This window comes from Saimiri boliviensis, chromosome 1 (assembly GCF_048565385.1).
Source record: "Saimiri boliviensis isolate mSaiBol1 chromosome 1, mSaiBol1.pri, whole genome shotgun sequence".
In the NCBI taxonomy this organism is placed as follows: Eukaryota; Metazoa; Chordata; class Mammalia; order Primates; family Cebidae; genus Saimiri; species Saimiri boliviensis.
Genome location: NC_133449.1, coordinates 134732205 through 134758034, shown reverse-complemented (window position 1 = coordinate 134758034; position 25830 = coordinate 134732205). Strand labels below are relative to the sequence as shown.

The following is a 25830-nucleotide window of genomic DNA, read 5'->3' as shown; positions in this document are numbered from 1 at the left end:
GAGACCATCCTGGTCAACATGGTGAAAGCCTGTCTCTACTAAAACTACAAAAATTAGCTGGGCATGGTGGCATGTGCCTGTAATTCCAGCTACTCAGGAAGCTGAGGCAGGAGAATTGCCTGAACCCAGGAGGCGGGGGTTGTGGTGAGCCGAGATCACGCCATTGTACTCCAGCCTGTGTAACAAGAGTGAAACTCCATCTCAAAAAAAAAAAAAAAATCAAATCACAAAAGAAGACAGCAAGAGAGGGACAAAGGAATAAAGCATCTTTAAAAAAAAAATAGCCAGAAAACAATTAACAAAATAACAACAGTAAGTCCTTACCTATCACTAATTAACTTGAATGTAAATAAATTAAATGCTCCTGTCAAAAGATCTACAGTGGCTGATGGACACAACAAAAAGCAAAACAAAACAAAAAACAGGGCCAGGTGGTTCATGTCTGTAATCTCAGCACTTCGGGAGGTCAATGCAGGAGGATCACTTGAGGCCAGGAGTTTGAGATCAGTCTAGGTAACACAGCAAGACCCTTTCTCTACAAAAAAAAAATACAAATAAAATTATTAGCCAGGAATGGTGGTATGTGTCTGTAGCTCTAGCTATCTGGGAGACTGAGGCAAGGAGTTCAAGATTACAGTAAGCTGTGATCATACCACTACACTCCAGCCTGGGTGACAGAGTTAGACCCTATCAAACAAACAACAACAACAACAAAAAGACCACCTTTCACTCAACAATATGCTACCTACAAGAGACTCACTTCAGCTTTAAGGACACATGCAGATGGAAAATGAAAAAGATACTTCATGCAAAAAAAAAAACAAAAACAAAAAAGAGCACAGCAGCCATACTTATATCACACAAAATAGACTTTAAGTCAAAAACTGACAGAGACAAAGTAGATCATTGTATGATGATAAAGGGGTTAATTCTTGAAGAGGACTGACAATTATAAATATATATGTGTCCAACACCAGAGAACCAAAATATGTAAGGCAAATATTAATAGACACAAAGAGAGAAACAGGCAGCAATACAATAAGAGCAGGGGGCTTCAGTACCCCACTTTGAATGAGGAGATCATCCAGACGCAAAGTCAATAAGTAAACATTAGACTTGAACTACACTTTAGACTAAATGGACCTTACAGACATATATTCTTGCTGTGTTGTCTAGACTGGTCTCAAACCCCTGGGTTTATGAGCCACTGTGCATGGTCCTTGCTTTGTTTTTCCATTCAGAAGTAGAACACACATTCTTCCCAGATGCACAGAGAGCATTATCTAGGATAGATCATACGTGAGCCATCTGTCTTAGCCAGTTACCCAGGCTGCTATAACAGAATATCTTAGACTGGTTACTTTATAAATAATAGAAATTTACTTCTCACAGTTCTGGAGGCTGGAAATTCCAAGATTAAGTCCCCAGGAGATTCCATGTCTGATGAAATCATGCGCTTTGCTTCACAGATGACTCCTCTTGCCACACCCTCACATAGCAGGAGAAGGCAGGTCCCGTCAGCCTTTTCTTGTAATGGCACTAATCCCATTTGTGAGGGCAAATCCCTCATGACCTATCACCTCATAAAGGCCCCTCCTCCTCATACTATCATAATGGGGATTCAGTTTCAACATATGAATTTTGACTATAGCAGTCACAAACCAAGCCTCAACATATTTGAGAAGATTGACATCTATTATATATCTTTTCCAACCATAATAGTACAAAACTAGAAATGAATAGCAGGAGGAAAATTGTAATCTTCACAAATAGGTGGAAATTAAACAACCTGCTCCTCACCCGATTATATCAATGGATCCAGAAAAAGCATTTGATAAAATCCAACATCAGTTCATGATAAAAACTCTCAGTAAACACGGAATAGAGCGGAACTTCCTCACGTTGATAAAGAATAAATAGCACGCTCCTAAACAACCAATGAGTCAAAGAAGAAATCAAAAGAGAAATTTTAAAATATCTTGAGACAAACAAAAATGGGAATACAGTATGCCAAACTTTATGAGATGCAGCAAAAGCAGTTCTAGGAGGAAAGTTTATAGCAATAAATGCCTACATGGGGGGAAAAACAAGATCTCATATAAGCCACCTAACTCTACACCTCAAGGTAAACAAAGAACACACTAAGCCCCTAGTTAGTAAAAAGGAAATAAAGATCAGTGCAAAAATAAATCAAATAGAGAGCAGAAAAACAGTAGAAAAGATCAAGAAAGCTAAGGGTTTGTTTTCTGAAAAGATAAACAAAATGGACAAACCTTTAGCTAGACTAAAAGAAGAGTCAAATAAAATAAAAACTGAAAGAGGAACTATTACAACCAATAACAGAATTCAAAAAATTAAAAGAGACTACTATAAGCATTTATATGTCAACACATCATATAACCTAGAAGAAATGAATAAATTCCTAGAAACATATAACCTATTAAGACTGAATCATGGCCGGGCTCGGTGGCTCAAGCCTGTAATCCCAGCACTTTGGGAGGCTGAGGCGGGTGGATCACGAGGTCGAGAGATCGACACCATCCTGGTCAACATGGTGAAACCCCGTCTCTACTAAAAATACAAAAAAATTAGCTGGGCATGGTGGCCCGTGCCTGTAATCCCAGCTACTCAGGAGGCTGAGGCAGGAGAATTGCCTGAACCCAGGAGGCAGAGGTTGCGGTGAGCCGAGATCGCGCCATTGCACTCCAGCCTGGGTAACAAGAGCGAAACTCCGTCTCAAAAAAAAAAAAAAAAAAAGACTGAATCATGAAATAGAACTTAGAAAAGACAAATTAAAATTACACGCTTTGCTCTCATGGATAACTGGGAGCTGAACAATGAGAACACAGGGACACAGGCAGGGGAACACTACACCCTGGGGCTTGTCAAGGGGTGGGATCAGGGGAGGGAGACCATCAGGAAAAACAGCTAATGTGTGGTGGGCTTAATACCTTGGCAATGGGTTGATGGATACAGTAAACCACTGTGCCACACATTTACCAAATCTGCACATTCTACACATTTACCCTGGAACCTAAAATTTTAAAAATTGCATGCTCTAATTAATAAAGTAACAAAAATTATAGAAAATACATAAATAACCAAAAGTAGGAAAAGTAAAAATTCCAAAAACTGGAAAACATTTCACAAGTTTGATTAAGAAAAAAGGATAGGGACATTATAAATGCAGGATTCCGAATGCTTAAAAAATATATATATACTATATATATATTTTTTATATATATACATATATTTTATATATATATATACACATATATATTTTTTGAGATGGCGTCTCACACTGTTGCCAGGCTGCCGTGCAGTGGCGGGATCTCAGCTCACTGCAATCTCTGCCTCACAGGTTGAAGCGATTCTCCTGCCTCAGCCTCCCAAGTAGCCGGGATTACAGTCACCGGCCATCACACCCAGCTAATTTTTTTTTCTTTGTATTTTTAGCAGAGACGGGGTTTCACTATGTTGGTCAGGCTGGTCTCAAACACCTGACCTTGTGATCCACCAGCCTCAGCCTCCCAGAGTGTTGGGATTACAGGCGAGAGCCACTGCGCCCAGCCACAAATATTATAAGAAAATATTACTGCAAATTGTTTTTAAAACTTTTAGGAAACAAATGAGTTTCTAGAAATTAATGTTTATTACCCAAACTAACCACCCCCAAAATGGAAAAGTTGAATAAATCATTATGATGGAAGAAATAAAATGATTAAATGTCTACCTTTGTACAAGGGTTTAGGACAACATAGATTTATACTTCCAAAATATATAAAACCAATATTAACTATTTCAGCCTGCAGAAAAAGACAGAAAACTGCTTGATACATTTTATTAGTCCAACGTCACTTTTAACACCAAAACCCAACAAAGATTTAAAAAATTAAACACAGAATAAGATTTATCTAGAAAAACAAACCTCTTTGTTTTTGCACTCATATTCCATTAGTGTGTGTCATGTTTAATTAAATTGTATGAATACAATAAAAGTTCAATCAGTCTAAAAAGGATTAGGAACAAACAAAACTGACTTTTGAAGAGGATATTATACAATTATGCCAAAATAGCACTGCGCAACAAATCACCCAAAACTCAAAGTGTCTATAACCACAAACACTTATTCTCATGCTCATGGGTCTACAGGTCCACTGCAGTCTGGCTTGTCTAGGCTGGCCGTGGAGAGTGGCTTTGCTTTAAGCTGTAGGTCAGCTGGGCTGAATTTCCTGCTATGGGATTCAATCACAACTTTATCAGTTGTCTCTCATTCTTCTTGGACCAGTGACTTCTCAGGGTTTGTTCTCCCCGTGCAAAAGCCAAGCTAAATCACACAAGCAGATTTAAGGCCTCTCTCCACATCAAGTCTGCTAGCCTTCCTTTGGCCAAAGAAGGTCACGTGGCCACGCCAAATTCAATGACACAGGAAGGTGTATTCCACCCTCAGTGAGAGCAGGTACGTTGAATGATGGTCCCAACTACCACAATAAGCCTACAACTCAACTAATTGAAGCTATAAATATAAAACTCAACTGCTGAAAGCCCTAGTATTCAAAAAAAGAAAAAAAACAACTTAGCTTATTAGCCCCAAATGTTTATCATGCTGAGGACAGACAGAATGAAGAAAGATTGCAAAGTCTGTGAATCGCTTAAGCAAACAGGGCTAAAAGGGTTGCCGAAACACTGCATATTGGGTTGGAGTGTTTCTTCCTCATATAACACTAATTTTCAAAATGGTTATAGATTCTTCTTGGGTATTATGTCTTAAAATGGAATGTGGGTATTCATTTAGTGTAACTGTGTAAGCAATGGCCACTTGTACTGCAAATAACCAGGTCTGTCTCCCTTTAAACTGTAAGCTCCTTGAATACAGAGCTCCTTTCAACTCTATGTCCTCAGCACCTAGCATTGTGCCTGGTATGTCACAGGCACCTCATCAATTCTTGAAGAGAGTGAATAATGGGCCTTCTTGGCCTATCCCAAGGCTGTGATGGGCAATAAGGCTCCGGACTTCACTTGGATGGCCCTGCCTTTGGAAACTGCCTCCCCAGTCCAGATTTGAGTTATTGGGAGTTTCCAGTTCTATACAGAATGGCTCTCTCGCCAGGGCTTTAGATCCTGTCTCTTAAGACATCTCCTCTTAAACTTAAATTTGTTAAAACCCCAGACCCATTCTTTCTTTCAGCAAGACAGAGTAAGGCTCACTGACTTTTCTTCCGGCTTCCTTTGTCTTCTGATGAATCTGCCTTTCTCATATCTCTGTCAGTGCAATTCAACATTCACTGAGCACCTACTACATGCCTGACCCTTCCCTGGGAAACTGGAGATGGCAAACCAACATCTGTTTCAAAGGAAGTTACATCCTCTTATGCGAAATCATTCCTTCAACCTCTAAATAAAATGTCTCAGTTTACATTTGCGACCCTGATTTTCCAGCTATACTTATTTATTAGGTGGCAAAGATTTCCCAAAACTAACTTCTTAGTGGTTGCATAACTAACATTCCTTTCTTCTAAAAGAGTCCTCTCTGATAGAAATATAATGCCTAACACAAATGTGATTTTTAAACTTTAGCAGCCAGGATAAAAAAAAAAAAGGTAGTAAGAAACAGGAGAAATTTAACTTACTAATATAGTTAATTCAACCCAGTATCTCTGAAGTATTATCTTTTAGTACATAATCAATATGAAATAATTTTTTCCAGCCTCTGTGTTCAAGATCATCGATATGAAATGATAACAGTTTACATTTCTTCACGTTAAGTCTTGAAGTCTGATGTGTATTTCACATTTATAGCATATCTCAGTTTGGATTACCTACATTTCAAGTGCCCAGGAACCACATGTGGCTACCATATTGGGCAGCAGAGTTATTAAAAATCAGTGTATTCCTGTAGAGGTGTGTTCCACAGTTGTTCCCACTCAAATTTACTGACAGGGCTATTGTTTCAAATGTATGTGTACTCATGTTAGTTCTGTCACAGAGACTTGAGTAAAGTTTTCCCATTTATTAATAGTAACTTATTGAGAGCCTTATATGGTAGATGTTTTAAATAAGTTATTTCATCTAAACCTAACTTAAAAGTAGATATAATTATTCTCATTTACAGATGGTAAAACTGAGACACACAGAGGTAAAACTTGCCTAATGTCATACAGCTAGAACGTACCTAGCTTATTCCTTCCTCCACAGCAGGTAGAGGTAACGTGGTATGCTGTGAGGGGCCAGGTAGCTCCCAGTTTAGCCTTTGTGGGCCACGCATTCATTGTGGCAACCTCTCAACTATGCTGTTGTGGTGAGAAAGCAGCCATAGACAGTATGTGAACAGATGGGTGTGGTTGTGTTCCAGTAAAACTTTATCTACAAAAGCTGGCGGCAGGATGGATTCAGTGTTTGGGCTGTAGTTTGTCAACTCTGATCTACATCATGTTTTTACTTTATTTAACTCTAGAACTTCTCAAGACATTTGGAAAATGATTATTCTGGACATCCCGAAGGTCATCATTGTATGCATAAATTCTCAGAATGAAATGACAGACAAAGGCTTAAAGTTTGAGACAGCTCAGAGAAATGGGGAAAAAAAAAAAAAATCCCACTGAAGTCCATTCTTTTAAATATCATCTGACCTAATCCTTGATGGATGGGGTATCTTCCTATCCTCAGACTTCACCAGTGGGTGTTAAATTCTCATACCTTCACCCTGTCGTCCACAGACTAAGTGCTCAGTTTGTGCCCATTCTACCACACATGTTCAGCACATCCTCAATCTGAGTGTGCTGGCCTCTCAGTTACCCAAACGAACAACTACCCAGAAGAACTGAAGGTCATCCTCTGAGAGTCAAACTGTGACTCAAGACACACAAATTGGAGCAAATATCTATGAATTCATCTTAAAGACCCACAATGACTTGTAGGCCCTAACATTAAAATATGCCTAACTTGTTGGCAGGATGGATGGATGGATGGACTGACAGAGAGATGACTGAAAGATGATAAATCACTGATGATACATAGTTGATAGGTGGTTGATAGATGACAGATAGATACATAATTTATGATCAATAGATGATAGATTAATTGATGATGGATATGTGGTTGGTAGAGAGATAGCTGATAGATGATTGATAGATACATAGATCAGATTAGGATGGACAGATAGATAAATAGATAGATGAGTGAGAATATTTAACACTCAACACAAAGAGTGCTCAGCAACAGAGAGAAGAGAGTTACAAGGCAGTATTGGAGCTTCCCATCTCAGAGTCATCTAGGGAGCAAGCTGCCCTTTCACCTATCACAAAAATCTCATTCATCTGTCAGATACATCCCTGCTGTGAGGCTAGACCCAGCAGACCAAAGCAGTAAACTTCCAGTCACACAACCAACTTCACTTTATTCTCATTCCCAGTCATCTTCTGATTATACTTTAGTTTCCCATGAAGGTTTTTTGAACAAAAGAATGTCCTAATCAAGTTCTGCCAGCTGCCTTATCTCCCCAACATGTTTCTTATTATAAACCAATAAACTACTATCTGTTCGATGCCTTGGTCTCTAATAGCCTTGTTCGTATGGCCTGTGATACTGGGTGAAGTTATCTTAAGCACAAACTCTCACTTCTTAGTCTACAAAGATGGAAGAGAGATCCTACGGGGCCTTGAAGAAATTGACCAAGGTCAATGAAGAACACTTCAGTGCCTAGCTGTCTATTTCCAGGAGGAGAATTTTTTGGTTTCTGTGCACTTTCCTTGATCAGAGAACAACTTCAGAAGAAAGAAAAAAACAAACACCCTGTTTCTTTTCCAAGTCTCCATTTTTCTCTCCCTCTGTTCTCAGAAGATACTAGAAAAACACTTTTAGTCCTAAAAATGGGTCCACCTGCCCCCTAGTGGCAGACATAAACGGATCCCCACAGTCACTGGTTTACAATCCCTCCTGCCTGAACTTTCTCTGCAAGGGGAATTGTTATTTCCCCTCGTCAGCATGGGGAGTTCATTTATTTTAGTAAGAGGAGCATTAGTTCGCCAAAGACGGCCTTAGGCTTCCTGACCTGACTTAGAGGGCCTGCCTTATCTGAGATCTGCACTGAGGGCAAGCACGGGCTTTACAAAGAACCAGGAAAGTGGGAGGCTGGAATGCCTTAAGAATGAGGGGATCGGGAATCCACAGAGAAAAGCATCTGGAAGACACTTCTCTAATTTACCAGGAAAAACACATGGACTCAGGGCAAGAGTTTGGAGAAGAATGAGAATCAGAGTAGACCGCATTACAATGGTGTCATGATCCATTTTACCAATCCTACAAGATATGTTATTTTTACACCTCCACATCTCTGCTGATTACTTCCCATTTGTCCCTTTGGGTCCGGCTGCTGCGCCTTTCTCTGTCCCATGAAGCTGACCTGTGTGCCTTACATCAGTGGGCTCTCTTGCCCTCTTGCTTCTTGGTACAGCCAATGAAAGTGACCGGCAGAGATTAGAGGGTAAGAGGAACATGAATCTGGGCAGTTATTGCCTGGGCTCCTCCCTGCTGGGTCACTGTTGCTGTGTCTCCCCATAGAAAGTAGCCCTGTGTATATAACCACCCTCTCTGTGTTCCTACAATGGCTTCCTTATCTCACCCATTCAGGCCTGGGATGGTAATGCTCCAGGTTGCTGCCATTCCCATGGTGGTTCCCTTTAACTCTTACCATACCTCTATAGATAGTCACTTCATTGATCGCTACTCAAATTATGCAGATCACATGTGCCATCTCTTTCCTACCAGGACCCTAACCTTATGCTTCTCTGCCGGAATGTCCCTCTCTGATCACCTGTCCCTCATTAGCTCTGACACATACTTTGAGGGGGAGCATAAACATTACCTCCTCTGTGGGGAAGTGTGGTAAGAAGCAGTGTTGACTGTTTCCTACAGATGGGGGACCATGTTCCGTCTCTGCTCTGAGGCCAGGGACAAGTTATTCTCTGAAAATGGGGGTGACGGCACTCACCTGCAGGCTATCCAGAGAATTATGCGTTCTGTAAATACTGCTCCTATCCCCATGACATTGGCAATGATCACACATTTCTTTGCTCCTAAGGCATTTTTTAACAGCTTAATTGAGGTGTCATTCATACACCATGCAGTTCACTCATTTAAAGTGCCTACCTTAATGGCTTTTAGACTATTCACAGATTTGAGCATCTTATCATCACAATCAATTTAAGAACATTTCATTACTCCAAAAAGAAACCCTACTTCCCTTAGCTGTCACCATCCCATTCTCTCTCCCCTACTTTACTTTCAGCCCTAAGCAACCACTAATCTATTTTGTTTCTATATATTTGTCTGTTCTGATCATCTCATATAAATGGAATCATATACCATAGTCTTTGCCACTGGCTTCTTCCACTTAACGGTGTTTTCAAGGTTCATTCAGGTCATACCATGTATTAGTACTTTGATCCTCTTTATTGCCAAGTATCTTCCATTGTATGGATATACCACATTTTGTTCCACTCATCAGTTGATGGACATTTGGGTTGTTTCAACTTTTTGACTATTTTATGAAATTGCTGCTCTGAACATTGATGTATCCCACAGCATTTTGTAGAGACCTAGAGTACAGCTCCTCCCACACTGTGTTGTATCACTTGTTGACATGTCTGCTCTTTGTCCTGTTCCACACTCATTGAACAGACAGTAAGGTTGCTTTGGGCCGTGTGCATGCAGGGACCCCTCCTCGTATGCACAAGACCTACCACAGTGCCTGCCACATAACAGACATTCCATATCTGTGAAATAATGAATCCAGTCATTCCACCATCTTTGACAGCATCAGAAATATCCATGGCCAGGCCAGGCATGGTGGCTCATGCCTGTAATCTCAGCACTTTGCGAGTGCAAGGCAGGTGGATCATTTGAGTCCAGGAGTTCGAGACCAGTCTGACCACCATGGTGAAATGCCATTTCTACTAAAAATACGAAGATTAGCCAGGTATAGGGGCGCACGCCTATAATTGCAGCTACTTGGGAAGCTGAGGCAGGAGAATCGCTTGAACCCCAGAGGCAGAGATTGCAGTGAGCCAAGATCACGCCACTACACTCCAGCCTGGGCAACAGACTGAGACTCTGCCTGAAAAAAATAAAATAAAATAAAATCCATGGCCATATCTGTATTTGACATTTGAAGAGGCAACGGGAAAAAATTCTCTGGCCTGACGCTTCCTTCAGCTTTCTATTAAGTCATAACCTCAGTAATCTCACAATCATATTTTAAAAGCCATTGGCCTGAGAATTTCTCATTACTTAATATGCAACTGTACTTACAATGGCCTTTAATCTTGCCCAATGTATTTGGATGTCTGAGATATTTTCTTAAACATTTGCTACACAACTTAACAGCAAGCCATGATAGACAAAGCCACTATGAACTTCAGACATAGAAGAGGGTATCTGTCAGCCTCTGTATACCTTAGAGAGAACTAAAAACAATACTAATTGCTCTCCAACACTGGATCTTGATATATCACTGTATATTCAAGAAGTAGAAAATAAAAATTAATGTGGAGTCTGATGGGCCACATGCATCAAGACCAAAAAAAAAAAAGTACAAAAAGACCAAAAAGTATATCCTCCTAAGACGGGAAGATACTGTGTCTGATTAAATGGAAAATGAACTTGGTGTGAAGCTCTGTATATGATGATGCATGTATGGGATTATTTAGAACGTAATATTGTTGTGTTTGAAAGAGAATTCCTGAATCCAAACTAGACAAATGTCAGTTTTAAAAAAATGTATCAGAAAAAGATTTGAGCCTGTGGATCAGATAAAGAATGTAAATGTAAATGTAAATGAAAAAGAGAGGTGAGTAGAAACTGGGGCGGCATTTGGGGAGAATCTGCAGCAGGCAGATCACAAAATCCCTTTTGGAAGGATAAGGGAGATCTATTGATACACTTGAGAGCACCTCAGTGTGCTGCCAGCCCGCCATCTTTTTCCATCTTTATGCTTATGAATCTGCAAGTTATACCACCCATGTTGACTCACCTCTTACTTAGAATCTGTGTGCTGTGTGAAAAAAATACTGGATAGTAAGATGAAATGATTTGTCTGACAATTTCCATATGTTGACTGTTGATGTCAACTGTTGAGACAGCAATCAATTGCTCTTCCTGCTTCTTGCCACAACCAAAGATAATGGAGTCTACCTAAAGATGCCATGATGAGAAATTCAGAGACACTACAAAACTCTCTGGAGTTCAAGAGAAAGGAGCAAAGTGCTAAGGAAGGTTCAAAGAACATTTTCTTGTAAAGTAACAATAAAGGATGACTTAGCCAAAAAGTCCATGATCTGATCTCTTGCAAAATATTTCCAGTTTTACATACGTTAACCTCAAACAAGTACAATGGTAAAAAGAAAAAAAATGCATCATAGAACATCATGGGGGACCCACAGTATTGAAAAAAATATATTAGTGTTTTCTTTTGATTTTCCTTGAGATAGTCTCACTCTGTTGTCCAGGCTGGAGTGCAGTAGTGCAACCTCTGTCTCCTGGGTTCAATCGACTTTCCTGCCTCAGTCTCCTGAGTAGCTGGAACTACAGGCATGCACCATGATATCCAACTAATGTTTATATTTTTAGTAGAGATGGGATTTCTCCATGTTGGCCAGGATGGTCTCAAACTCCTGACCTCAAGTGAACCACCCACCTCTGCCTCCCAAAGTGCTCGGATTACGGGCTTGAGCCACTACACCTGGCCAAAAATATATCAGTTTTAAAGGCATGTATATCCTACAAGAGTTTTATCTAACAAAAATGTAACATGCAAACTAACTTAAGAATGTAGAAAATATAAATCATCAACTACACCCATGAAAAATCTAGACTAACTTGAAAATGGGAAAAACATAACTAAATATTTAGTAATAGAAACACAGCAAACATATTTTACTTATCAAGTCTCATACAGAGAGACTTTGCTTGCACTGTTTTCTTTAAAAATAAAACATACATAAAAATGACAAATTACTTTCTGAAATGAAGTTTTTATTTTCCAGGAAATCTTTGTTGATCTGAAGAGACAGGATCTGATGTAACAAACAGCAGCACAGAAACTGAGGAATGAAACGGCACCACAGTGTTGATGAAAAGAGCTGTCAACTGCTTTTTGTTTTTTCCTCTGCTTTTCTTTTTCAGGTTTCTCTTCCAGCTTCTACCTCTGACCCATCTTCTGTTCAGTAATCAGTACCAAATGACATTTGTTCTATAAAATGTGTAAGCATTTCACGGTATAAAATGGCATCAGGTAAAGCCATCCTTTATCCATCTATTACAACTCTCACCATCACTGATACAGCTCAGTGGAGCTCACCATCACCATGGACCATTCATTTCAGAAAATTCTTCTTCAATTATTATAACAAATTATTTTTAAATCTAGACAATGGTTTTTAAAAAGGACATAACACGTATATGACAATTCCATCATATACTCTTACATATAGACTCCCAGATAAATGATCTTCTACTAAAGTTCATGAAATAATAGTTCAGAAAAGATCTACCTCCTATGTTCAGTGGGATATGACAGATATAATTTTCCTTAAATTATAACAATCTGACATAAACGGTCAACCCGTTAAAAAACTAAAATTAAAAAAAAAGATCATATAGGAAAAGGTAAAAGAAAGACTTAACAGTGCCAAAACCTGATTAAATGATACTGAGAATTTAAGAAATATTAACAGACTGAATAAAAATAAAAAAAATATAGAAGTTGGCAGATGAATTGAAGAGATCATAAAGATTGAACAAATGAATGTTTCTGCAGAAAAAAAGAGCAAATAGATCAAACCAATAATTGTTACAAGAGAAAACTCATATAAATTAAGCATTTTTAATTTTTATAATAATGAGATAACCAACATATTTCAGACAAAATTGACAAGTAAACATCCATGCCAAAGCATATAAGGCTCAAAATTTTCTAAGAAAAATAAAATATTTTTAAGTGTCCTTCAGAGTAGACAACCCGGAAGTCAGGGTAAAAGTTGAACTTCTTGAACTGGCTGTCCACTCTGATGACCTGTATTTCTTTCCTCCACCTTCCTGAGTCCTTAACTTTATGACTTAGTCCTTATTATTTCTTTCCTCCACCTTAGTCCTTAACTACTTAGTCCTAACTAAATACTTAGTCCTAACTAAATACTTATTCCTTGTATTGCTTTCCTCCACCTTAGTCCTTAACATTGTGACTTACACTTTTTCCACTGAAACTGCTCTTACCAAGAAAAAATCAGAGCCTTCTTGCTACTAAATCTAAAGAACGCCTTTGAATCCCTGTCTTGTTTGATCTTGTGTGACTTGTTTATCTGCAACATGTGATACCATTGACTATTCTTTTTGAAAAATATACTTTTCCATGGGGTTAGAGCAGCCATATTTTCCTGGTTTCCTTCTCACCTTTTCTAAGTATTTTTACTTATCCTCCTTTCTTGAGAATAATGAACTCCAGATCCACATGCTGTATTTCCTGATATGACCAGACCTGACCTCCAAACTTCTCCCGCTTCTTCTCCCATACCCTATCTCAATAAATGGCAGCATTATCTATTTAGTTGCTCAAACTAAAAATATTCGTTATTTTTGACTCTTTCTCTTGCATATACTCCAAAATCTGGTCCTATTGATTCAGCATGTTAAGGATTTTCCACATCTGTGTATTCCTCTGTATCCTCACTACTGTCTTTCAAGCCACCATTGCCTTTTTTTTTTTTTTGGAGACGGAATCTCACTCTATCACCCAGGCTGGAGTTCAGTGGCACGATCTTGGCACACTACAACCTCTATCTCCTGGGTTTATGCAATTCTCCTGCCTCAGCCTCCCCTAGTAGCTAGGACTACAGGCATGCACCACCACATGTGGCTAATTTTTGTATTTTTAGTAGAAATGGGGTTTCACTATGTTGGCCAGGCTGGTCTCGAACTCCTGGCCTCAAGTGACCCACCTGCCTCAGCCTCCCAAATTGCCGGGATTACAGGCGTGAGCCACTGTGCCCAGCCCACAACTGTCTTTCAACTGGGCTTCTGTAGTAGCCTCCAATCTAGCTGCCTAGCCATGAGTCTTGTGTTTCACCCCCAAATCCATTTAATCTGCAGTCAGAAAGATCTTTCTAAAATAGAAAGCTCATTGTGTACTTACCCATGCCCACTACCTATAGCTATTTAAAACTTTTCACTTTGACTTTTCTTTTGTAGAAAATCTTAAAATTCACAGGATCTTACAGAATCCTCCTTCCTGCATACTCTATGACTCTCCCTTTTACTTGATATCCTTCAGTATTCCTTGATGTGGCACCTGCTTCTCAACTCACTGTATTGGCATGTAATTTTTGCTTTGTCTATGTGTTTTTCTTTCTCTCCCACTTTCCGTCTCTCAACCTAGCCAACGATAATTCAACATGAAAATTTTCTCTTTTGAGTTACCGCTTTCTAAGGAAGGCTTCTCTTTCCTCCTTAGGTAGATTAAGTTATTCTAACAATATATCCACCATAGCCCTCTTAACCTTGGTAACATTCATCATATTTTTTTTTCCAAAAGACACAGTCTCGCTCTTGTCACCTAGACTGAAGTGCAGTGGTGCAATCATAGCTCCCTATAACTCCCACCCCAGACTCCCACCCCAGTCTCTCAAATAGCTGGGACTACAGGCATACCCACTGCACACGGCTAATTAATTTTTGTAGAGATAGGGACTCACTAGGTTGCCCAGGCTGTTCTTGAACTCCTAGCCTCAAGCAATTCTCCTGCCTTAGCCTCCCAAAGCACTGGGATTCCAGGTGAGAGCCACCACACCTACACCACGCTCTTAATTAATATTTAATTAATCAGTTATCCACTGACTCAAGTCATTGACTCAGAGCACTAGAAAGTCTGAAGCTATTACCTTTTCTTTTTCTTTTTTTTTTTTTTTCTTTTGAGACTGTTTCACTCTTGTTGCCCAGGCTGGGGTGCAATGACACAATCTTGGCTCACTACAACTTTCACCTCTCCAATTCAAGCGATTCTGCTGCTCACTCAGCCTCCTAAGTAGCTGGGATTACAGGCATGCGCACCACACCTGGCTAATTTTGTATTGTTCTAGTAGAGACAGGTTTTCACCACGTTGATGAGGCTGGTTTCGAACTCCTGACCTCAAGCGATCCACCCATCTTGGCCTCATCTATATTTTAAAGACCATTTTGTATTGCCTGGAGACTGTGGTGGGACTACACACTTAGAAAAGGAAGCCGGGCTGTACTATGAACTGTGTTGGCAGTCGAATTCCAAGGTGCCCCCTGGCTTCAGAACTGACACGTCTGATCTATGAACACTCAGGTGAACAGACACAGAAGGCTAAGGGCAGTTCTCGAAAATTACTCCTTCAATCCAATTACTCAATCACTCAAGATAAGGATATGGATGAAAGAGGGAATTATGAGAAAAACGTTGTGGCCAAAAAAATTCTGGCCTAGATATTCTGATGAGAAAATAATTAAATCTTTTCCATAATACAGGCTTATTCCATTAACATATGAGGAGATTTTGAGGAATATCTCTCAAGTAGGGATGTGTTGGCCTACTTAATTGTTAAAAACTGGGCAAACTAGGGAACTAAAATAAGAAGGTAACTAATTTTTTAATGTCTAAGAATATAGTAGAAAAATTAAAATCATAGAGGAAGCCAAGTTAAAAAGTATTTATGATGCTGCAGAGAATCAGATGAGTAGAGAACAAAGGTAAGAGAATGGGCTGGGCTCAGACGCTCACACCTGTAAGCCCAGGACTTTGGGAGGCCAAGGTGGGTGCATCACCTTAGGTCAGGAGTTCAAGACCAGCATGACCAACATGGCAAAATCCTGTCTCTACTAAACATACAAAAATTACTCAGGTGTGGTGGCACGTGCCTGTAATCTCAGCTACTCAGGTGGCTGAGGCAGGAGAAGTGCTTGAACCCAGGGGGCAGAGGTTGCAGTGAACTGAGGTCACACCACTGCACTCCAGCCTGGGTGACAGAGTGAGACATTAGCTCAAAAAAAAATAGATATTACAAAAGAAAATTTTATAGACTTAATAGACCATTTAATATTGTAGGTTGGCCAAGCACAGTGGCTCCCACCTGAAATCCTAGAACGTTGGGAAGTGAAGGCGGGAGGAATGTTTGAGGCTAGGAGTTCAAGACCAGCCTGGGCAAATAGCAAGACCCTGTCTTTGCAAAAAGAAAAAAATTAAATGAGCCAGACATGGTGATGCATGCCTGTAGTTCTAGCTGCTCAGGAGGCTGAGGTGGATTACTTGAGTCAGGGAGTTCAAGGTGGCAAAGAGGTATGGCTTGTGCTACTGCACTCCAGCCTGGCCAAAGGAGGAAGATCCAGTCCCTAAAAAGAAAAACAAAATAAATTTATAGACTGGAAGCATTGACCATATGCTTAGATAATTTATTGAGTAGAACATACCAGGATATTGACTTGAAGAATGGGGGAAATTCTACAAGTAAACTAGCAGAACAACATCAAAAAAATGTATTACCTTCAAAGGAATTAAAATCATGTTTGTCTCATGTTCAATAATAAATTCTAAAAGTTGGTAGAGACATTTTTTTAATTAAAAAACAGGAATGCTCTATCAAAGAAAACATCATTTATGTTTAAAAGCAACACAAAGATATTCTCATTTTCAAAGATCTAAGAAAAATTTTCATCTAGTTATACTATTTTGAGAATATTGCTTTAAAAAAATAACCTCCTGGTTGGGAACAATGGTTCATGCCTGTAATCTCAGCACTTTGGGAGGTCAAGGCGGGACGATTGCTTAAGTCCAGGAGTATGAGACTAACCTGGGCAACACGGCAAAACTCCATCTCTAAAAAAAATACAAGAATTAGCCAGGCATGGTGGCACATGCCTGTAATCCCAGCTATTGCAGAGGCTGAGGTGAGAGGATCACTTGAGCCCAGGAGGCAGAGTCTGCACAGTGAGCTGTGATAGCTACACTGCACTCCAGCTTGGGTGATGGAGCCAGATCCTGTCTCAAACAAAAACAAAAACAAACAAAAAAACTTCTCCCAGAAATTCTATACATATATATATAAACAAAACAAATATGTAACAAACAAAAATATTGGCTATGACTGTGTTATTTAGCTGTAACTTCAGCTAAAGATATACAAAGGGGTTAACCACTAATGGAAAGTGTTATATTTATTATCTATTTAACTTATTAAAATAATCAACACATCCAAGAAAAATAGTGAAAACCCCTAAAAATCTGAGAATATAGCAACGGTTTTGCTTTGTTTGTTTTAAATTCAAAGTTCGTGTTTCTATACTGTATTGTAATGAAAGATTAGACAGTATTACCCAGTTTCACTTTACGCCTTGTTGAAGTCATTGGTAGCCAACTTACCCTCCCACCATAAATAAATAGCAAACTGGAAAAGAAAAACAGCTGCCACAGGCAGTCGAGGCTGTGATTTCTGTGGGAAGAAAAACACATGAGTCCTCTACAATCCCCTGGCAATTCTAGACTCCAGCACAGGGAGAGGGAGAGCAATAGGAGACGCTATGGCAACTTGAAAGATTGTATCAGAAAAGAGGAAGCTACACAGAGAAAGAGCCAAACAAAGCTTCATAAGAACCCCAGCTGCTTTGGAGGCTGAGATGAGACAAGAGAATCACTTGAGCTCAGCTAGGCAAATCCAGCCTAGGCAACATAGTGAGACACTGTGTATTTTTTTTTTCTTTTTTTTTTTGCGTGGTGGCTCACGCCTGTAATCCCAGCACTGTGGGAGGCCGAGGCAGGTGGATCACGAGGTCAAGAGATCGAGACCATCCTGGTCAACATGGTGAAACCCCGTCTCTACTAAAAATACAAGAGACACCATATCTTAAAAAAAAAAACAACTGCCTAAGAGTCTCATTGTGTACATGGATGAATATTAAGCTGCATACTTTGTAAGGTCTAGGAAACTCTAAGTTCAAATATTCCTCAAACTGTAAGATTTTCAAGTTCTGATCAGCAGAATGAGAAACTTTGTAGAATTTCTATATATTTGTAGAACAGCTACAGAGGATAGATCTATATCCTTTACACACACACACACACACACACACACACACACACACACATTAAAATAAAGATAAAATAAATACTTTTTCAGACATACAAAATGTGAGAGAATTCATCCACAAGAAACCTGTACTGCAAAAAAAAGGTGTAAAAATGTCATTTAAGTTGAAGAAAAATGATACCAGATGGAAAGCCAGATCTACTAAAAGAAATGAAGAGCACCAGAAATGGTAAATATGCAGACAAGTATAAAATTTGTGTTTCTCATTTTTTAATTTCTTTAAAACCACAATTAATTATTTAACACAAAAATAATAGCAACATATTTGGGATTAATGTATGACATAAAAAGCACAAACAAAAAGAGGGAGAAATAAAAATATTCTGCTGTGTGGTTCTTATATGATATGTAAAGTAGTACATTAATCTAAAACGGACTGAGATAAGTTTCAAATATGTATATAATAACTCAGAGAACAACCTCATTAAACAAAGAATAAGGAGACATAGCATATAAGCTAATAGCAAAGATAAAATAGAATACTAAATAAATAAAACCCAATTAATCTAAATTAGAAAAGTTAGAAATAAACCAAGAACAAAACTGGAAAACAAGTACTAAAACGAAAGCTAAGAGAGAACCATATCAATAGTTACATTAAATGTAAATGCTCTAAGCATTCCAATTAAAACAAGTAACAGATGAATAAAAAGAGAAACTTCAACTATATGCTACAAGAAACTATATGTCTCTAATAAATGAGCTTTAAACATAAAGACACAGATAGTTCAAACATTAAAGAAAAACACATACCATGCAAACATTAATTATAAGAATGCTGGAGTAACTATGTTAATAACAGGTAAAGCAGACTTTAGGAAAAGGCATATCACTACAGATAAAGGGAAACATTTCATAATGTCAAAAAGTTCAATTCACAAGGAGGATATAACCATTTTTTAAATGTGCGCAATTACAGAACCAAAATACATGAAGAAAAAAACTGTCAGAACTGAGAAAATAAACAAATATGTACATAACGATAGTTTTAAAGTGTAGTATTCTTGTCTCAGTGCTTGATACAGCAAAAAGAATATCAGCAAAGAAGTAAATGCCTGGAAAAACACCATCAAGCAACCCGACCCGATTGAGATTTACACGAAACTACACCCAACTACTGTATTGTAGAGTACACATTTTCTTCAAGTGCACATGGAACATAGCCCATACAAACCATATGGTGGGCCATGCAAAAGAACTCAATACATTTATAAGAAATGAAATCATAAGAGTACTCTGATCTGATCACAAAGGAATTAAAATAGAACTCAACAGAAAAAATATCTGGAAAATCTCCAAATATTTGGAAATTAAACAGCATGATTAGAAAAAATAAGTCAAAGAAATAATCACATAGGAAATCAGGAAACACTTTGAACTGAACAGCAATGAAAACAAAAATATATAAAAATTATGGAATGCAAATATAATAATACTTAGAGAAAATTTTATAGCTTTAAATGCTTATATTTAAAAAATTTAAATTTCTAAAATCAGTTCTCTAACCTTAAGAAGTTAGAAAACAAAATTAAATTCATTCAAGCTAGGAGAATGCAAATAATAAAGGTAACAGAAGAAACAAACAGAAAATAGACAAACACTTGAAATCGATAAAACTAAAATCTAGTTATTTCAAGACGTGAATTAAAATAATAAATTCCAGATTAACTGATGAAGGAAAAAAAGAGAAGCAGCAAATTCCAATATCAGTAATAAAAATGAGATATAAGGACTACAGAGCAATAAAAATAGGAATAAATACCAAGAAGAGCTTTCAAAATTACACAAAAACCTGGAAATTAAACAACTTGCTTCTAAATAACTTGGGTAAAATGAAATAAAGGCAGACATTTAAAAAATTCTTTTAAATTAATGAAAATAGAGACAAAGGGGCCAGTAGTGGTGGCTCACGCCTGTAATCCCAGCACTTTGAGAGGCCAAGGCAGGAGGATCACAAGGTCAGAAAATCAAGACCATCTTCACCAACATGGTGAAACCCCATCTCTACTAAAAATGCAAAAAAATTAGCTGGGTGTGGTGGTGCATGCCTGTAGTCCCAGCTACTCGGGAGGTTGAGGCAGGAGAATTGCTTGAAACCAGGAGGCAGAGCTTGCAGTGAGCTGAGATCACACCACTGTGATACAACCTGGTGACAGTGCAAGACTCCATCTCAAAAAAAAAAAAAAAAGACACAACTTATCAAAACCTTTAGGATACAGCTAAAGCAGTGTTAAGAGGAAAATTTACACCACTAAACATCATGATCAAGAGGTAAGAAAGATCTCAGCCAGGCGCGGTGGCTCACGCCTATAATCCCAGCACTTTGGGAGGCCGAGGCGGGTGGATCACGAGGTCAAGAGATCGAAACCATCCTGGTCAACATGGTGAAACCCCGTCTCTACTAAAAATACAGAAAATTAGCTGGGCATGGTGGCACCTGCCTGTAATCCCAGCTACGCAGGAGCTTGAGGCAGGAGAATTGCCTGAACCCAGGAGGCGGAGGTTGCGGTGAGCCGAGATCGCGCCATTGCACTCCAGCCTGGGTAACGAGAGCGAAACTCCGTCTCAAAAAAAAAAAAAAAAAGAAAAAAGAAAGATCTCAAATTAACAATCTAATGTTGCAATTTAGAGGAACTAGAAAAAACAATCTAACTCCAAAAGTATTAGAAGAAAATAACTAAAATTAAAGAAGAACTGAATAAAATTCAGATCCAAAGTCCATACAAAAAAAACAATGAAACCAAGACTTGGTTATTGGAAAGAATAAATAAGATTGATAAATCATTAGCTAGATTAACAAAGAAAAAGAAGATTCAAATAAGTACAAACAGAAATGACAAAATGACATTACAACCAGTCCCACAGAAATACAAAAGATTCTCGGAGACTATTATAACACTTCAGTGCATGCAAATTAGAAAATCTACAGGAAACAGGTATACTCCTGGAAATAAACAACTTCCCAAGACTGAATCGGGAAGAAAGTGAAAACCTGAGCAGCCCAATAGGAAGTTCAGGAATTAGATCAGTAATCAAAAACCTACCAAACAAAGAGCCCTGGACCAAATGGATTTACAGCCAAATTCTACCAGATGTACAAAAAAGAATTGATACCAATCCTACTGAAACTGGTCCAAAAAATCAAGGAGGTGGGGCTCCTTAACTCATTCTACGAAGCCAGCATCATCCTGACACCAAAATCTCGCAGAGATATAACAAAAAAAGAAAACTTCAGGCCAATATCCCTCATGAACATAGATGCAGAAATCCTCAACAACATACTAGTAAACTGAATCCAGCAGCACATCAAAATGTTAAATGAGGCTGGGTGCAGTGGCTCATGCCTGTAATCCCGGCACTTTGAGAGGCTGAGACAGGTGGATCTCTTGAGGTTAGGAGTTTAAGACCAGCTTGGCCAACACGGTAAAACCCCGTCTCTACTAAAAATTCAAAAATTAGCCAGCCATGGTGGTGTCCACCTGTACTCCCAGCTACACGGGAGGCTGAGGCAAGAGAATCACTTAAACCTGGGAGGCAGAGGTTTCAGTGAGCCGAGATCATGCTACTGTACTCCAGCATGGGTGACAGAGTGAGACTCCATCTCAAACAAACAAACAAAAATGTTAAACAACCATGATCAAGTAGGCTTCATTTCTGGGATGCAAGACTGGTCCAACATACACAAATCAATAAATGTGATTCAGCACATAAACAGAATCAAAAATAAAAATCATATGATCATTTCAACAGATACAAAAAAAAAAAAAAGCCTTCGATAACATTCCTTCATGAAGAAAGTCCTCAACAGATTGGACATTGAAGGAATATACCTCAAAATAATGAGTTTGTGAAAAACTCACAGCCAACATCACACTGAATGGGCAAAAGCTGGAACCATTCCCCTTGTAGACTAGAACAAGATAAGAATGTCCACTATCACCACTCCTATTCAACATTATACTGGAAGGTCTAGCCAGGGCAATCAGGTAAGGGAAAGAAGCAACAGGCATCCAAATAGTAAAAGAAGGAAGGCAAACTATCTCTCTTTGCCAAAAAATATAACTCTACACATAGAAAACCCTAAAGACTCTGCCAAAAAGCTCCAGGAACTGATAAACAAATGTGGCAAAGTCTCAGGATACAAAACCAATGTACAAAAGTCAGTAGCATATGTATACACCAATAACATTCTAGCTGAGAACCAAATCAGAAACACCATTTGATTTACATTAGCCACAAAGAAAACAAAATACTTAAGAATTTATCTAATAAGGAGGTGAAAGATCTCTACAAGGAGAACTACAAAACACTGCTGAAAGAAATCAGAGATGACAAAAAATAAATAGAAATACATTCCATGCTCTGGGATTAGAAGAGTCAATACAGTTAAAATGGTCATACTGTGCGATGCTATCCCTACCAAAATTCCAATGTCATTTTTCACAGAATTAGAAAAATCTATTCCAAAATACATCTGAAACCAAAAAAAAGAGCCCTAGTAACCAAAGTAATCCTAAGCAAAAAGAACAAAGCCAGAGGCATCACATTGTCCAACTTGAAACTATACAGTATGGTACTGGTACAAAAACAGGCACATAGACCAATGGAACAGAATAGAGAACCCAGAAATAAACCTGCATACTTACAGCCATCTGCTCTTCAACAAAATCAACAAAAATAAGCCGTGGGGAAAGAACTCCCTGTTTATTGAATGGTGCTGGGATAAGTGGCTAGCTATATACAGAAGAATGAAATTGGGCCTCTACCTCTCACCATATATAAAAATTAACTCAAGATTGATTAAATATTTAAATGTAAGACCTCAAACTATAAAAATCTGAGAAGAAAACCTAGGAAATACCCTTCTCAACATAGGCTTTGACAAAGAATTTAACTTAGCCAAGTCTCCAAAAGCAATCACAATAAAAACAAAAATTGACAAGTGGGACCTAATTAAACTTAACCACTTCAGCACAGCAAAAGAAATTACCAACAGAGTAAACAGACAACCTATAGAAAGGGAGAAAATATTTACAAATTATGTATCTGACAAATGACTAACATGCAGAATCTACAAGGAACTTAAATAAACCAGCAACATAAAAAAAAATCCAAATAAAAAATAGGCAAAGGACATGAACAGATACTTCTCAAGAGAAGACATATAAGCGCCTAATAAATGTGAAAAAATTCTCAATATCACTAACCATCAGACAAATGTAAATCAAAACCACAGAGAAATACCACCTCACCAGTCAGAATTGTTATTATTGAAAAGTAAAAAAAACAACAGATGTTGGCGAGGCTACAGAAAAAAGGAAATGCTCAGACACCGTTGGTTGAAATGTAAATTAGTTCAACACTGTGGAAAACAGTTGGGAGATATCCAAAGAATACAACTACCATTTGACCCAGCAATCCCACTACTGGGTACATACCCAAAGGAAAGTAACTCACTCTATCAAAAAGACACATACATCTATATGTTCATTGCATTGGCATTGCTATTTATAATAGTAAAGTCATATAATCAACCTAAGTGCCCATCACACTGGATTGGATAAAGGAAACGTGATATATATACATCATAGAATAGTACACAACCACAAAAGAGAATAAAATCATGTCCTTTGCAGCAACACGGATAGAGCTGGAGGTCATTATCCTAAGTGACCTACCACAATAACAGAAAACCGAATACCACATATTCTCACTTATAAGTGGGAGCTAGACATTGAATACACATTAACATAAAGATAGAAACAATAACGCTTAGGATCACTAGATGTGAGAGGGAGGAAGGAAGGGGGCATAAGATGAAGAACCACCTGATGGATACTATGCTTACTGTCTAGGTGGTGAGATCGCTGGGACCCCAAGCCTCGGCATCACATAATTTACCCAGGTAACAAACCTGCATGTGTGCCCTTTAATCTATAATAAAAGTTGATTTTAAAAAAAAAAAATGAGATATCATTATAGATCTACAGGCATTAAGAGATAGTAAGAGACTATATTAACAGCTTATATCAATATGCGGTAACTTGGATAAAACAGACAAATTCCCCGAAGAACGCAAATTACCAAAACTGATGCAAGAAGAAATACAAAATCTGAAAGTTCCTTTATATTAAAGAAATTGAATTCATAATTTAAAATACTTCCACAAAAGAAATTCCAAGTCCAGATAGTTTCACTGATGAATTTGTGCAAATATTTAGGTAAAAAATACCAACCAGGCGAAACCATCTCAGAAAAATAATGAACAAAGGAATACTTCCCACATTATTTTGAGGCCAGCATTATCCTTACAGCAAAAATGACATTACCAAAAAAAGGTACAAACCAGTATTCCTCATAAACATAAACAAAAAAAGCTCCTCAACAAATATTAGCAAATCAAGTCCAACAACATATAACCAGGGTAATACATTATGGCTGTATGTGCTATATCCCAGAAATACACTGTTGTCTTATCATTAAAAAAAACAAGAAATAGAATTAGCCATTTTTACACATGAAAAAATAAACCACATGATTATCTCAACAGATGCAGGAAAAGCATTTGACAAAACTCAACACCTATGCATGACAAAACCTGTGATAAGTCTAGGAATAGAAGAGAATTTTCTCAAAGTGATCATGACAATAAGCATTTAAAAATCAATACCTACCCTTATACTTTATAGAAAAAGGCCAAAAAATTTCCCCCTATGATCAGGAAACAAGAAAGAATGTCTACTTCACAACTCCCAATCAACATTTTAATGGTGCTCCCAGCCAGCATAATAAGGAAAGCAAAAGAAATAAACGTCATAAATCTTAGAGATAAAGTAAAAAGGTTTTTATCCACAGATGATATGATCATATTCCTAGAATGTCATAAGAAATATATTTTTAAACTTATTTATTAATTTAATAACTTTAATTATTAAGTAAATGTATCAATGTCAGAGGATACATACAAAGTTTTATTTCAATCTACTAACAATAATTTAAACTGAAATTTTTATCAAGATATTTATAAGTGTCAAAAACCATGAAATACAGATTTAACAAAATATTCACAACACTGCTACATGTAAAACTGCTGAGAAAATATAAAGAATAGTTTGAGATATACATCATGTTCATGTATTAAAAGATTCAATGTAATAATGTCAGCTCTCATAAAATTAATCTATAGATTTAATGTAATTATCATCAAAATATCATTGAAATTTTTTGAAGAAATTAACAAGCTGATTCTGAAAGGAAAATGGCAACGCAAACAACTTAGAATCGTCAAAATTATTTTGAAAAAAGAACAAAGCTGGAAAATTTATACTAACTTTAAGACGTACTATACAGCTTCACTAATAAAAACAACTTTGTAATCGGAGTAGAATAGAAGCAAATGGAACAGAATAGAGATTCTAGGAAGAGACTAACAAGTATCAAGTCATTACCAAGCCAAGACCGTTGGTTTTCCATTAAGATTCCAAAGTTCCAGCCGGGCGCGGTGGCTCAAGCCTATAATCCCAGCACTTTGGGAGGCTGAGGCGGGTGAATCACAAGGTCAAGAGATCGAGACCAACTTGGTTAACATGGTGAAACCCCGTCTCTACTAAAAATACAAAAATTAGCTGGGCATGGTGGTGAGAGCCTGTAGTCCCAAGTACATGGAAGGCTGAGGCAG

At 38.0% G+C, this 25830-nt stretch overlaps 1 long non-coding RNA gene across 2 annotated transcripts in view; it reads right to left on the bottom strand.

The window, feature by feature from the left end:
* LOC141585422 (uncharacterized) overlaps positions 1–25830 on the bottom strand; it is a 123119-nt gene that overhangs the window by 17667 nt on the left and 79622 nt on the right. The window contains exon 1 of one of the 2 annotated variants that reach the window (XR_012518881.1): positions 325–12881. The exons of the other annotated variant lie outside the window; for it this stretch is intronic. This is a non-coding gene — a long non-coding RNA (uncharacterized LOC141585422). Of the gene's footprint in view, positions 1–324; positions 12882–25830 lie in introns of those variants that run through there. 2 annotated transcript variants of the gene reach the window in all.